Source organism: Scyliorhinus canicula, chromosome 7 (genome assembly GCF_902713615.1).
Source record: "Scyliorhinus canicula chromosome 7, sScyCan1.1, whole genome shotgun sequence".
NCBI classification, from domain to species: domain Eukaryota; kingdom Metazoa; phylum Chordata; class Chondrichthyes; order Carcharhiniformes; family Scyliorhinidae; genus Scyliorhinus; species Scyliorhinus canicula.
Window position 1 is genome coordinate 127,757,654 of NC_052152.1, and position 13,561 is coordinate 127,771,214.

The following is a 13,561-nucleotide window of genomic DNA, read 5'->3' on the forward strand; positions in this document are numbered from 1 at the left end:
CCTGCAGTCCAAAGATGCGCAGGTTAGGTGGATTGGCCAAGATAAATTGCCCTTCATGTCCAAAAAGGTCAGGTGGGGTTACTGGGTTATGGGGATAGGTGGAGGCGTGGGCTTAAGTAGGGTGCTCTTTCCAAGAGACGGTGATGACTCGATGGGCCAAATGGCCTCCTTCTGCCCTGTAAATTCTATGATTCTATGAAATCCCACCATGGCAGATGGTGAAATTTGAGTTCAATAAAAAAAATATGGAATTGAAGTCTATGATGACCATGAAACTATTGCTGATTGTCATAAAAAACATCTGATTCACTAATGTCCTTTAGGGAAGGAAATCTGCTGCTTTCACCCGGTCTGGCCTACATGCAGCACCAGATCCACAGAAATATAGTTGACTCTTAACTGCCCACTGAAATGGCCTCAGTTGATAAATGTTATGAATGAATTTTAAAAAAAAGATCCAATGACTGTGTGGTGGAGAGATGGTGTAGAGTGAGGATGTGGATTCCTGAGGCATTTGGACCAATTCTGTGGAGGATTGTACCTGTACAAGCTGGACAGGATGCATGCCAGGCGAACCAGGACTAAGATCCTCACAGGGATTATCACGAACCCAGACCAGACCCCAACATTTGCTCGGATACTGGTCAGAAACTCCAATTTTTAAGTTAATTTGTAAGACTGTGAGGAAAGAATACTTCACTCCAGGAGTGATTCCACGCACAAATAGGGATATGGTATTTTAAAACAAATTTTATTATTAACACAGTGGTAAACTAACTTTAACATCATACAAAAAATAGCTTACTTACCAGTTCAACAAATTTAACAATAAAATGAAACATTAACTCCTAACTGCTATCTTTTTATGTCCAATCAAGCAAAATACATCAAAGCGAAAGTCCACTTTTTAATACTGTTATCAAACACAGGAATACTTGCTGTATAGAGATTGTGGTGATATGCCTGTAAGCAATATCATAGTTGGATGGTGAGGAAAACTTTGACATCCGAGTAAGACTTTTAGACTGAAAATGTAACAGATAACAACACAGTTAAGTTTATTGAGTTTTTTTTACTTGCACAAGAGAGTGACCACTACAATCAAAGGTCGCAGCCAGGCACACTCTGCCACACAAAGGGAAGTATGGATCTTTTTGCACAAAGAAAACCCATAGCCCCACAGGTAGTGACATTGATTATTTCTGAGCCTTTCTGTTGGCTTAGACTAAGACAAAGGTCTAATTCAGATACAAAGGAGGTGATCAGATGGCGTCAATGCATAACTGTGGTAGTTCTACATAGATAGGTGAATTAGCAATACAAAAGACGAGGTGATCGACTGACTCACTCTCGGTGATACTTTTATAGACAAAAGGTGCGTGTGTCACAATACAAAGGGGAGGGTGATCTCATCAGGAAACCGATTAAATTCCAGACAATGTAATCAACTTACAATGGGCCATCTGTCTGCTGACTGAATTAATGAGGTAGCTGCAGCAATTTCTATGGGACACTTTAAATCTTAATGTCAGGTATTACACCATGCTCTAGAAGGCCATTTTAGGTTTCCACAATGGTCTGCAACCTCCAACCAGCAGGTGGCAGTGCAGACACACCATATGGTCTCAAGAGCATGATCATGTGACCAGGAACTCCCATATAAGTGGAGAAACATCTGGTTATCAGCAGATGGTTGTAGAAGATGGTAGTAAGACACACAGGTGAACAGTCATGTTAGGTGTAGTTCCAGAGGACAACAAAGAGTCTCCATGATAACTCACTGTTATAACCTGCCTGCTTACCATTGGCTGGGGACTAATGACAATCCCACAATCCTGTGGGAGTATGAGCACCCCAGTGAGGGGGGCGGAGAAATCATTAGCAGACTCCCTGCATAAATAGAGCTGGCCAGTTTGGAACCAGGGAGAGAGGAATTTGGCAGCAAGAGAAGTTGTTGCTGCTGTTGTGTATATATATATATATAAATATATATGTTAATTTGTAAATAAATGTTATTTCTTTGTAACCTGAAAACTTGTGCTGGAATCTTCGTGGCCCTCACAAAACTGGCGACGAGGGTTAAAGTGAATAGCTGTCTACACTGCTGAAAAAACCTCCCTGGATTTTTGTTGGACACAGGTTGGAAGTTTTTTTCTATTACACCATGCCTCTGTATGGACGTTTGGATGTTTTTGATGCTGCGCTGGAAAGCTGGAACCAGTACGCACAAAGGATGCGTTACTATTTCCGGGCAAACAACATCACCGAAAACGAGCGCCAGGTGGTCATATTGCTCACCGCCTGCGGCCCACATACGTTTGGGGTGATTAGGAGCCTTACGTACCCAGCTGCGCCAGACACCAAAACGTTTGATGAACTTGTGAACTTAGTGGGGCAACATTTTAACCCAACCCCATCCACGATAGTCCAATGTTACCGGTTTAATACCGCTGAAAGGACCCCAGGAGAATCCCTTGCCGACTTTCTATCCCGGCTACGCAGGATTGCGGAGTACTGTGACTATGGTGAGACCTTGTCAGAAATGTTACTCGACCGTTTGGTTTGAGGTATTAACAATGCGGCCACCCAGAGAAAGTTGTTAGCCGAGCCAACATTGACTTTTCAACAGGCCATTCAAATAGTATTGTCCCGAGAGAGCGCAGAACGAGGAGTGCAGGAGCTACAGGGAATGGAGGTGCATGCCATGGTGAGCAACCCCTTCCGTCCGAAAGCATACCCCCGCACCCCTGCGGTACCTTGGGCAAGGCGACGTCCGGATCGACGCCAGTGGCCGTCAGACATTCCTCCCCGAAGGAAGCCTTCTCCAGAACCAATGGATGAGGAGCCATGTCCGTGTCAGACTTGTAGGTGCCGACCCCGTCGCGGACGCCGGTCCTGGGGGCGCCAGAGGCGCCGTCGTTCCGACCGAAACTGGGGCCAACCGAGAGGCCGTACCTTTCATTTGGATGAACCTGCGGCGACTACTCCCGAGGACGTGGAGACGGAGGATGACTGCCTGCAGCTGCATTGTGTGGCAGCTCCCCGTGTGGCCCCCATTAAAGTGACAGTACGGGTCAATGGTCACCCGCTTGAGATGGAGTTGGACACTGGCGCAGTGGTCTCCGTGATCGCCCAGAGGCCATTCGACCGCATCAAGCAGGGTATACAGACCCTTACATTAACTGACACACAGGCCAGGTTGGCCACCTATACGGGGGAACCATTGGACGTTGCAGGAACTACGATGACCCCTGTTGTTTATGGACGCCAGGAGGGGCGTTTCCCACTTATCGTGGTGCGCGGCCATGGGCCCAGCCTGTTGGGTCGGGACTGGTTGCGCCATTTACGGTTGCAGTGGCAGCACATCCTCCAAACAGGTTCTGGAGGGTTGACTGAGGTGCTAGGACGATACCCAGATGTATTCCAGCCCGGTTTGGGGAAAATAAAAGGGGCTGTAGCCCGTATCCAAGTTGAATATTTCCGGGTGCGCCCGGTGCCTTACGCCTTGCTCGAGAAGGTAGAAGGGGAGCTCACTTATTTGGAGACTTTGGGTATCATCAGGCCTGTCCGTTTCGCTGACTGGGCAGCACCAATTGTACCTGTAATGAAGCCAGATGTCGCAGTTTGCTTGTGTGCAACTATAAACTTACAGTGAATACGACTTCCCGAATCGACCGATACCCAATGCCTCGCATAGAGGATCTCTACGCGAAGCCTGCAGACGGACTCTCATTCACAAAATTAGATACGAGTCACACCTACCTACAGTTGGAGCTGGACCCTGCCTCCCGGCCATATGTAACGATTAATACGCACCGGGGCCTGTATGTTGCCCTTTGGAGTATCCTCTGCCTGTGCTATTTTTTTTCAACGCGTTATGGAGGGCATTTTGAGAGGTTTACCACGTGTTGATGTTTACTTAGATGACATTTTAATCACAGGGACGTCGGAGCAGGAGCATTTAGAAAATTTGGAGGCTGTCCTTAGACGCTTTTCGGAGGCTGGAATCCGTTTACGTCGCACAAAGTGCATTTTTCAGGCGAAGGATGTAGTCTACCTGGGTTATCGGGTGGACCGCGAAGGTTTGCACCCCGTCGCAGAAAAGGTGCGTGCGATTCAACAGGCCCCCGCCCCGACTGACACTTTGCGTCTTCGTTCGTTTCTCGGCCTCGTAAACTATTACGGAAAGTTCCTCCCCAATCTGGCAACTACGCTGGCCCCGTTGCACTTTCTGCTAAAGAAGACTCACACCTGGGTTTGGGGTCAGCAGCAAGAAACCGCTTTCCGGTGGGTAAAACAACAATTGTCGTCTTCTGGGTTACTAACCCACTATGGTCCTGGAAAGCCTTTGCTCGTCACATGTGATGCATCCCCGTATGGTATTGAGGCCGTCCTGTCCCACAAGATGGAGAACGGGGCCGAGCGGCCGATAGCTTTCGCCTCCCGCACATTGACTGCAGCAAAAAAAAAGTACGCGCAGATCGAGAAGGAGGGCCTGGCAGTGGTCTTTGCGGTGAAACGTTTCGACCAGGACGTATATGGCCGGCACTTCACTATCGTAACTGATCATAAGCCTCTGCTGGGTCTTTTCAGAGAGGATAAGCCAATACCGCCCATTGCTTCCGCACGGATCCAGCGCTGGGCTTTGTTGCTCGCTGCATACGAGTATTCTCTGGAACACAAACCAGGAACCCAGATAGGGAATGCCGACGCACTGAGCCGATTGCCTTTATTGACCAACCCCATATCGACCCCCACGACCGGTGAGGTGGTTGCAACCCTAAGTTTTATGGACACCTTGCCTGTCACGGCATCACAGATCCGTGAGTGGACCCAGACGGAGCCAGTCCTGTCAAAGGTTCGGCACATAGTCCTGTATGGAGGGCAGCATAGTCAGCTCCCAGGCGAGTTGTGGGCATTTTCCTCCAAGCTGTCCGAATTCAGCATGGAAGACGGCATCCTTTTGTGGGGGACGCGTGTGATTGTCCCGGAAAAAGGACAGGAGCTGATACTGAGAGACTTGCACAATGGGCATCCAGGTGTGACCAAAATGAAAATGTTGGCCCGGAGTTATGTCTGGTGACCAGGCCTCGACACCGACATTGAGAAGGTGGACCAAAACTGCTCCATTTGCCAGGAGCATCAGAAGCTTCCGCCGGCCGCGCCCCTACATCACTGGGAATGGCCAGGGCGGCCTTGGGCGCGCTTGCATGCGGATTTCGCTGGCCCTTTTCAAGGATCCATGTTCCTGCTATTAATCGACGCCCAGTCTAAATGGCTAGAGGTGCATAAGATGAGAGGCACAACGTCCTGCGCAACAATCGAAGAGATGCGTTTGTCTTTCAGTACGCATGGCCTCCCCGAGGTGCTGGTCACGGACAATGGCACTTTGTTCACAAGTGAGGAGTTTGCGAGGTTCATGAAGATGAACGGCATACGCCATATCCGCACTGCCCCATACCACCCGGCTTCAAACGGGTTGGCGGAGCGTGCAGTGCAGACATTCAAACGAGGCCTAAAGAAGCAGTCTTCCGGGTCGATGGACACGAGACTGGCTCGGTTTTTGTTTGCATATAGGACCACCCCCCATGCGGTGACTGGGGTAGCTCCCGCAGAACTCCTAATGGGCCGGAGACTTCGCACCTGCCTTAGCATGGTTTTCCAGGACATTGGCGCAAAAGTACGCCGCACACAAGAACGGCAGGGACATGGTTTTTCTCGGCATCGGCCGATTCAGCAGTTTACGCCCGGTGACCCAGTGTTCGTCCGGAATTTTGCTGGTGGTGCCCAGTGGGTCCCTGGTGTAATCTTTCGCCAAACGGGCCCTATCTCTTACCAGGTGCAAGCCCAGGGTCGTCTCCAGCTCAAAAATGTAGACCATGTTCGGTCCAGAAGACTATCCCTGCCAAAGATTGCCCGCCCCAGGAGCTCATTCCTACAGCCGCGGAGACCAGACACAATGGAAAGTATTCCTCACAATCTTCCTCTGGTGCCTCACTCAAAGCCTGCGCAGGTCGTAACAGAACCGCGTGGAGATAAAGACACCGAGATGACGAAGGCAGTAGACTCTGACTCCGAGATGGAGACACAAGACACCTCAGGGGGGGAATCCTCGGGCCAACGGGCCGTGGATGTACAACCGTTACGTTGTTCATCACGGAAGCGCCGGTCTCCATCTCGTTACACGCCGCCTGATCCAGCGCCTTGTGCAAATGGTGTCCGGCCTGCGGCAAAACGAGTCCGACGCCCTCCTTCGCCAGGGTCTTCGGTGGATTCCTTGGACTTTGGGGGGGGGGGAGCGATGTTATAACCTGCCTGCTTACCATTGGCTGGGGACTAATGACAATCCCACAATCCTGTGAGAGTATGAGCTTCCCCAATGAGGGGGGGGCGGAGAAATCATTAGCAGACTCCCTGCATAAATAGAGCTGGCCAGTTTGGAACCAGGGAGAGAGGAGTTTGGCAGCAAGATAAGTATATATATATATATATATATATATATATTATGTTAATTTGTAAATAAATGTTATTTCTTTGTAACCTGAAAACTCGTGCTGGATTCTTCGTGGCCCTCACAAAACTCACTCTGTAACTGATCATCCTGTCATATGCGATTAAATAAAGATCTTGGTGTGAACAAGTCTACGTGTTTGGTAGATTCCTTAGCAAGGCATAGAGGACCAAACACAGCAGAGTCTTGGCGAAACTGCTTTGAGAGAGATCCTTTAGGCAACAGCTTGCAGATTCTTTCCTGTGTCAAAATACTGTTTAACTTTCCAGCATTTGTCAAAAAGCTCCTGTTCACAGCAAATCTAAACTGAAACTCAACATCTGACTGCTTCAGCCCTGTCTCCTTCCATTAATTACATCATCTCTATTCCACTAACTAGATTGTCAATTATCTAAAGCCTAGGAAACCTTATTTTTGTCCAAAAATGTTCCATTAGCCCTATTTAGGTCAACACTACACATGTTTGCAATGAATAATTATCTTACTTTTGCAAAGCTTTCATTATCACTTCTGTAGCCCCAGTCCCTGCCTGTCTTTTAAACCAGGATTTTTAAAAACATTACTGCAGTGCACACATACACACACTAAACCAGGCTTTTAATCATTATTGCACCAGATACAGATAATACTGTATATAATCCGGAATGCCTATATTCTTAACAAGATGTTTGCTGGCACTGTTGATCAGCGTTTAAACTAGAGCGGCAGAGGGATGGAAACCTCAGTGAGGATACACAAGGGAGGGAAGCAAATATAGAAATGTAAGACAGAAAGCAAAAGTGGAAGGCGGAGGAAACAAGGGCTAGCAGCAAATAGGGCCATAGTATAAAAGACTCGGGCAGAGGTTTCCTCAACAAATAGCCAAGTGTCAGGGTCTGACTGAAACATGATGTATTTCTCTCCAGAACACATGCAGGTTTTCAGACCAGATTATCCGGCACTTACTACACAGGAAATCTGGGGTTGTGGTTTGCACCACTACTCTGGTAGGGCATGGTGGGGCCTGACATAGGAGCACCATCTTTAAAGGACATCCCAATCTGCATTTAAAATTCTTCCAACCTCCACACAGACATGCAGGATCAGCCCCACAATCTTCGGGCAACCCCCTCCCACCACCAAAGTATCAGGGGCCACTCTACCGCCTTGCAACCCCCCGCACCACAGAAATGTCGGGGGTCATTATTTCCTCCTCTGCCCATTTCAGTGCCCCCTGACAGTGCGCACGTCAGTGTCAAGCTGGCACTGCCCCAGGCACTCTGGCAATGCCAGGGGGCAGTGCATTGTCCCTAACCACCCATGGGTTATGCTCACCACCGCGACTGGTTCTTGTTTTTGATATCCAGGAATGATTCGTGTCCGTGTGACACACCAACTGGGTAGAAGGATAAGGTGTGGGTGAATGTTATGGCATTGAGCCCTACAAGATGCACTGTAGTAACTCACCAAAGCTCCTTAGACAGAACCTTCCAAATCCACACCCACTACCATCTAGAAGTACAAGAGCAGCAGATAACTGGGAACCCCACCAGCTCAAGGTTCCCCTCCAAATCACTCATCACCCTGAAATATATTGTCATTCCTTCACTGTCGCTGGGGCAACATCTTGGAACTCCCTCCCTAACAGCACAATGAATGTAGCTACACTTCAAGGACTGCAGCGGTTCAAGAAGGCCACTCACCACCACCTTCTGAAGGGGAACTAGGGATGGGCAATAAATGCTGGCCTAACCAGCAATGCCCACATCCCATAAATGAATAAAAAAAAGTATATATTAAAATATTATCATGTACGAAAACAGGTTCATGCTCTTTCTGGGCATGAACCATATCACGTCACCGGCGGAGAAGATGTCAAAATGAGATCTCACCTCTGCAAATCCCATTCTGGCCCTCTTGCAAGATTTAGTGGCCATAATGGTATTTGTGCCAGTGGCGAACAGGCCCGCTAAAACCCACCCGATGGATTTTTAAAAAGACAATTTCAGAGACAAAGCATTCACAAGTGGGTAGCACTGTGGCATAGTGTTTAGCACTGCTGCCTCGCAGCATCAGGGACGCGGGTTTAATTCCGGCCTTCGGTGACTGTGTGGAGTTTGCACATTCTCTCCATGTCTGTACTCTCGCCTCCCTCTCGACGCACTCTCGCCTGCCTCTCGACGCACTCTCGCCTGCCTCTCGACGCACTCTCGCCTCACTCGCTCCTCCCTCTCGACGCACTCTCGCCTCCCTCTCGACGCACACTTGTCTCCCTCTCGACGCACTCTCGCCTCCCTCTCGATGCACTCTCGCCTCCCTCTCGACGCACTCTCGCCTCCCTCTCGACGCACTCTCGCCTCCCTCTTGCCTGCCTCTTGACACACTCTCGCCTCCCTCTCACCTGCCTTTCGACGCACTCTCGCCTCCCTCTCGACGCACACTTGTCTCCCTCTCGACGCACTCTCGCCTCCCTCTCGATGCACTCTCGCCTCCCTCTCGATGCACTCTCGCCTCCCTCTCGACGCACTCTCGCCTCCCTCTCGACGCACTCTCGCCTCCCTCTCGACGCACTCTCGCCTCCCTCTTGCCTGCCTCTTGACACACTCTCGCCTCCCTCTCACCTGCCTTTCGACGCACTCTCGCCTCCCTCTCGCTTCCCTCTTGACGCACTCTTGCCTCCCTCTCGACGCACCCGCGCCTCCCTCTCGACTCACTCTCGCCTGCCTCTTGACGCACTCTCGCCTTCCTCTCGACTCACACCCGCCTCCCTCTCAACTCACTCCCGCCTCCCTCTCGACGCACTCTCGCCTCCCTCTTGACTTCCTCTCGACGCACTCTCGCCTCCCACTTCGATCTTGACACACTCTTGCCTCCCTCTCGACTGCCTCTTGACGCACTCTCGCCTCCCTCTCAACGCACTGTCGCCTGCCTCTTGACGCACTATCGACTCCCTCTCGCCTTCTTCTCGCCTGTCTCTTGACTCCCTCTAGACTCCATCTCGACGCACTCTCCCCTCCCACCTCGACCTCGACACACTCCTGCCTCCCTCTTGACTAACTCTCACTCACTCTCACCTTCCTCCCACCTCCTAACTGACGCACTCTCACCTCCCTCCCAACCGCACATGCACTTTCGCCTCCCTCGATGTACTCTCACCTCCCTTGATGCACTCTCGTCTCCCTCTCCTTGCACGCTTGCTCCTTTTTGATGCACTCTCGCCTCCCTCTAACGCATTCATGCACTCTCGTAACCCTCTCAATGTACTTTTGCCTCCCTCTCGACGCATTCTCGCCACCCTCTCAGACACATGTGCTCTCCCGCCTCCCTGTCAATGCACTCTCCCTTCCTCTCAGGCACACACACTCTTGCCTCACTCTCGTGCGCTCACACATCCCTATCGATGCAATCTCGCCTCCTTCTCACACACATATGCACTCTCGCCTCCCTCGCATGCACTCAGGCCTCCCTCTGAGGCACTCTCACATCACTCTCGATGCACTCATGCCTCCATCTCACAAATTCTTTTTTTTTTTTAAATAATTTTTATTGAAAGAGTTTTTCCATACAAACATTTACCCCTACTAATTTTTAAATTATTTACAACACAATCCCTCTAGGCAAATGTCCCTCCCTCGCCCGCCCTCTCGCGCGCACCAGTCCTCCCCCCCCCCCCCCCCCCCCAGGCAACCTTAACAAACAAGGCAGCCTACAGTTTCAGACATGAGCAGCGAGCAGACTTGCCCGCGTTACAGTCGTGCATGTCCCCCCACGACCCTTGCTTCCCCCCCCCCCCCTCCCTCCCTCCCCCCCCCCCCCCCCGGGTTGCTGCTGCCACGACCCCGAACGTCTATCTCTGATCTAAAAAGTCAAGGAAAGGTTGCCACCGCCTGGAGAATCCCTGTACCGACCCTCTCAGGGCAAATTTGATCCTTTCTAGCTGAATATAGCTAGCCATATCGTTAATCCAAGTTTCAACGCTTGGAGGCCTCGCGTCCTTCCATTGAATTAATATCCTTCGTCGAGCCACTAGGGATGCAAAGGCCAGTATTCCGGCCTCCCTAGCCTCCTGTACCCCCGGTTCTACCCCGACCCCAAAGATCGCAAGCCCCCATCCTGGTTTGACCCTGGACCCCACCACCTTCGACACCGTCCTTGCCACCCCCTTCCAGAACCCTTCCAGCACCGGACATGCCCAGAACATATGCACATGGTTCGCTGGGCTTCCCAGACATCTGACACACCTGTCCTCACCCCCAAAGAACCGGCTCATCCTTGTCCCCGTCATGTGAGCTCTATGCAGCACCTTAAATTGAATGAGGCTCAGCCTCGCACACGAGGAGGAAGAATTGACCTTCTCCAGTGCATCCGCCCACGTCCCGTCTTCTATCTGCTCTCCCAGCTCCCCTTCCCACTTGGCTTTCAGCTCCTCCCCTGATGCTTCTTCCGCCTCCTGCATTATCTTGTAGATGTCTGATATCTTCCCCCCTCCGACCCAGACCCCCGAGAGCACCCTATCACTCGCCCCCTTACTGGGGAGCAGGGGGAACCCCTCCACCTGCCGTCTAGCAAATGCCTTCACTTGTAAATATCTGAACATGTTTCCCGGGGGGAGCTCAAACTTCTCCTCCAGCCCTCCCAGGCTCGCAAACCTCCCCTCTACAGGTCCTTCAGCTGCCGTATGCCCACCCTGTACCAGCTCTGAAATCCCCCGTCGATGTTCCCCGGGATGAATCTATGGTTCCCTCTTATTGGCGCCGCCAACAGACCTCCCATTTCCCCCCTATGTCGCCTCCACTGCCCCCATATCTTGAGGGTGGCCGCCACCACCGGGCTCGTGGTGTACCTCGTGGGGGGGAGCGGCCATGGTGCCGTTACTAGGGCCCCCAGGCTTGTGTTGCCACAGGACGCCCTCTCCATTCGTTTCCAAGCTGCCCCCTCCCCTTCCATCATCCACTTGCGCACCATTGACACATTTGCCGCCCAGTAGTACCCCGAAAGATTGGGTAGTGCCAGCCCTCCACTGTCCCTACTCCGCTCCAAAAAGACCCTCCTCACCCTTGGGGTGCCATGCGCCCACACGTAGCTCATGATGCTACTCGTCACCTTTTTGAAGAAGGCCCTAGGGAGGAAGATGGGCAAGCACTGAAATAAAAACAAGAACCTTGGGAGGACCGTCATTTTGATTGACTGCACCCTCCCCGCCAGCGACAACGGTACCATGTCCCACCTCTTAAATTCCTCCTCCATCTGTTCCACCAGCCTGGAAAAGTTCAACTTGTGGAGGGTCCCCCAGTTCCTTGCCACCTGCACCCCTAAGTACCTAAAGCTCTTTCCTGCTCGCTTGAAGGGGAGTCTCCCAATACCCTCTCCCTGGTCCCCCGGGTGTATCACAAAAACCTCGCTTTTGCCCAAATTTAGTTTGTACCCCGAAAAGTCCCCAAACTCTGCTAATAGTTCCATTATCTCCGGCATTCCCCCTTCTGGGTCTGCCACGTACAGCAGTAGATCATCCGCATACAGCGATACTCGATGTTCCTCCCCTCCCCTAGTCAGTCCTCTCCACCCCCCTGAACCCCTCAGTGCCATCGCCAACGGTTCAATCGCCAGTGCGAAAAGTAGGGGGGATAGGGGACATCCCTGCCTGGTCCCTCGGTGGAGCCCGAAATACTCCGACCTCCTCCCGTTTGTCACTACACTCGCCGTCGGGGCCGAGTAGAGCAGCTTCACCCACTTAATAAAGCCTTCCCCAAACCCAAACCGTTCCAACGTCTCCCACAGGTACTCCCACTCCACCCTATCGAATGCCTTCTCCGCGTCCAGCGCTACCACTATCTCAGCCTCCCCCTCCACTGCCGGCATCATAATTACATTCAGCAATCTCCGCACGTTCGTGTTGAGCTGCGCCCCTTCACGAACCCCGTCTGGTCCTCATGGATTACCCCTGGCACACAATCCTCTATTCTAGCTGCCAGGATCTTTGCCAGCAACTTGGCATCCACGTTCAGAAGCGAGATAGGCCTGTAGGACCCGCACTGCACGGGGTCTTTATCCCGCTTCAATATCAGGGAGATCAGAGCCTGCGACATTGTCGGGGGCAGAACCCCCCCCTCTCGCGCCTCATTAAAGGCTCGTACCAGTACCGGTCCCACCAAGTCCACATTTTTCTTATAGAATTCCACCGGGAACCCATCTGGCCCCGGCGCCTTCCCCGCCTGCATCTGACCTATTCCCTTGACTAGCTCCTCTAGCCCTATTGGCGCCCCCAGCCCTTCTACCAGCCCCTCCTGGACCCTTGGGAACCTCAATTTGTTTAGGAAGTCCTCCATTCCCCCTCTCCTCGTCGGCGGCTCAGACCGATACAACTCCTTGTAAAAATCCCTGAAGACCCCGTTCACTTCTTGCCCCTTCTGCACTACCTTCCCGCCCCTCTCCTTCACTCCCCCAATCTCCCTAGCCGCATCTCGTTTGCGAAGCTGGTGTGCCAGCATCCTGCTCGCCTTTTCCCCATACTCATAAACCGCGCCCTGTGCCCTTCTCCACTGCGTCTCTGCCTTCCTGGTGGTCAGCAGGTCGAACTTGACCTGCAGGCTGCGCCGTTCTCCCAGCAGCCCCTCCTCTGGTGCCTCCGCATATCTCCTATCCACTTCCAATAGCTCCCCCACCAGCCTCTCCCTCTCCTGCCTCTCCTTTCTTTCTCTGTGCGCCCTTATGGAGATCAGCTCTCCCCTGATCACTGCCTTCAGGGCCTCCCAGACCATCCCCACCTGCACCTCACCCGTGTCATTCAAGTCCAGATAGCTCTCAATGCTCTTCCGGACCCTTTTACACACCTCGTCGTCCGCTAACAGCCCCACATCCAGCCGCCACAGCGGGCGCTGGTCCCGCGCCTCCCCCATTTCCACATCCACCCAATGTGGTGCATGATCAGAGATCGCAATGGCCGAGTACTCAGCTTCCCGTACCCTCGGGATCAGCCCCCTGCTCAACACGAAGAAATCGATTCTGGAGTACACTCTATGGACGTGGGAGAAAAAGGAATACTCCCTCGCCCTCGGCCTACCAAACCTCCAT

General features: G+C 52.0%; 1 pseudogene; it reads left to right on the forward strand.

The window, feature by feature from the left end:
* The first annotated feature begins 4,981 nt into the window (after positions 1-4,981).
* On the forward strand, positions 4,982-6,821 carry LOC119969132 (annotated as a pseudogene).
* The last annotated feature ends 6,740 nt before the right edge of the window (positions 6,822-13,561 follow it).